The sequence below is a fragment of the Arachis hypogaea genome, chromosome 14, assembly GCF_003086295.3.
Source record: "Arachis hypogaea cultivar Tifrunner chromosome 14, arahy.Tifrunner.gnm2.J5K5, whole genome shotgun sequence".
Classification (NCBI taxonomy): Eukaryota; Viridiplantae; Streptophyta; class Magnoliopsida; order Fabales; family Fabaceae; genus Arachis; species Arachis hypogaea.
In genome coordinates, this window is record NC_092049.1 from 83,801,058 (window position 1) to 83,803,689 (window position 2,632).

At 30.4% G+C, this 2,632-nt stretch overlaps 1 non-coding gene across 1 annotated transcript; it reads right to left on the reverse strand.

The window, feature by feature from the left end:
• Nucleotides 1-2,251: 2,251 nt before the first annotated feature.
• Nucleotides 2,252-2,359, reverse strand: LOC112745867 (small nucleolar RNA R71). The gene has a single exon (XR_003173775.1). It is a non-coding gene; the product is annotated as a small nucleolar RNA R71 (small nucleolar RNA).
• Nucleotides 2,360-2,632: the final 273 nt, after the last annotated feature.

Genomic DNA, 2,632 nt, shown 5'->3' on the forward strand with positions numbered 1-2,632 from the left:
TTCTAGAGTTTCATGAGATATGTTGAAGCCTGGCTGGCTGTAAAGCCATGTCTAATTCTTTTGGACCGAGGCTTCCACTCATCATCACAAAAGCAAGTTGAATGAAGTATCAGCTGTTATATGTCTGATATGTATGTTGAAGCTTGGCTGGCCATTAGCCATGTCTAGTGTTTTGGACCAGAGCTTTCACTGAAAGCTTGGCTGGCTAGTGAGCCATGTCTAATTCCTGGACTGGAGCTTTAGACTAACATTGCAAGATTCCTGGAATTCTTATTAAAAATTTTGGAATCCTTATTTTCCTTTTTCAAATCAATTTTCGAAAAAAATCAAAAAAAAATTTAATAAAATCATAAAAACCAAAAATATTGTGTTTCTTGTTTGAGTCTTGTGTCTAATTTTAAGTTTGGTGTCAATTGCATCTTTCTAATTTTTTTCTTGCATTTTTCGAAAATTCATAATGTGTTCTTCATGATCTTCAAGTTGTTCTTGATGATTTTCTATGTTTGATCTTTAATTTTTCTTGTTTTGTGTCTTTTCTTGTTTTTCATATGCATTTTAAATTTGTTAGTGTCTAAAGTTTGAAAATTTCTAAGTTTGGTGTCTTGCATGTTTTCTTTTCTTAAAAATTTTCAAAAATAAATTCTTGATGTTCATCATGATCTTCAAAGTGTTCTTGGTGTTCATCTTGACATTCATAGTGTTCTTGCATGTATAATTTGTTTTGATCCAAAATTTTCATGCATTGAGTCTTTTTATTGTTTTTCTCTCTTATCATTAAAAATTCAAAAATCAAAAAATATCTTTCCCTTAATCTCTCATAAATTTTCGAAAATTTGAGTTGACTTTTTCAAAAATTTTTAAAATCTAGTTGTTTCTTATGAGTCGAATCAAATTTTCAATTTAAAAATTCTATATTTTTCAAATCTCTTTCAAAAATCAAATTTTTTTTCTTTTCCTTCATAATTTTCGAAAATTTCAAATTTATTTTCAAAATCTTTTTCTTATTTCTATTTCATATTTTTGAAAATAATGCTAATAATTAATGTGATTGATTCAAAAATATTAAGTTTGTTACTTGCCTAGTAAGAAAGGCTCAATCTTTAAATTTTAAAATCATATCTTTTTTTGTTTCTTGTTAGTCAAGTAATCAACTTTAATTTCAAAAATCAAATCTTTTTAAATTTCTTGTTCAAATCTTTTTTCAAAATAAATTTCAATCACATCTTTTTCCAAATCAATTTCAAAATCTTTTCTAACTTCTTATCTTTTCAAAAATTGATTTTCAAATCTTTTTCAATTAACTACTTGACTTTTTGTTTGATTTTAAAAGTTTACTATTTCAATCGTATTTTTTTCAAAACTACCTAACTAATTTTCTCTCTAATTTTCGAAAATCACCCTCTCCTTTTTCAAAATTCCTTTTTTAATTAACTAATTGTTTTAAATTTTAATTTAATTTAATTTCTTTTTTTTATTTTCGAATTTTAACTTTGATTTTAAATTAAAAACAAATTTTTTTTTTAATTTTTGAAATTCTCTTCCCCTCACCTCTTTCTAATTATTTTATTTATCTATTAACACTTCTCTTCATCTCAAAATTCGAACCCTCTTTTCCTCTTGATGTTCGAATTTCTCTTCTTCTATTCTTTTCTTCTTCTACTTACATAAGGAATCTCTATACTGTGACATAGATGATTCCATATTTTCTTTTCTATTCTCTTCTTTTTCATATGAGCAGGAACAAGGATAAGAACATTCTTGTTGAAGCTGATCCTGAACCTGAAAGGACTCTGAAGAGGAAGCTAAAGCACAACTCTCTGGAGAAAATCTGACAGAAATTTTTGAAAAAGAAGGAGACATGGCCGAAAATAATAACAATGCAAGGAAGATGCTTGGTGACTTTACTGCACCAAATTCCAACTTACATGAAAGAAGCATCTCAATCCCTGCCATTGGAGCAAACAATTTTGAGCTTAAACCTCAATTAGTTTCTCTGATGAAACAGAACTGCAAGTTTCATGGACTTCCATCAGAAGATCCTTTTCAGTTCTTAACTGAATTCTTGCAGATCTGTGATACTATTAAGACCAATGAGGTTGATCCCGAGGTCTACAGGCTCATGCTTTTCCCGTTTGCTGTAAGAGATAGAGCTAGAATATGGTTGGATTCTCAACTTAAGGATAGCCTGAACTCTTGGGATAAGCTGGTCACGACTTTCTTAGCCAAGTTCTTTCCTCCTCAAAAGCTTAGTAAGCTTAGAGTGGATGTTCAAACCTTCAGACAGAAGGACGGTGAATCCCTCTATGAAGCTTGGGAGAGATATAAGCAACTGACCAAAAAGTGTCCTTCTGACATGCTTTCAGAATGGACCATCCTTGATATATTCTATGATGGTCTGTCTGAGTTATCAAAGATGTAATTAGAACATTCTGCAGGTGGATCCATTCACCTAAAGAAAACGCCTGCAGAAGCTCAGTAACTCATTGACATGGTTGCTAATAACCAGTTCATGTACACTTCTGAGAGGAATCTTGTAAGTAATGGGACGTCTCAAAGGAAGGGAGTTCTTGAAATTGATACTCTGAATGCCATATTGGTCCAGAATAAAATATTGACTCAGCAAGTCAATATG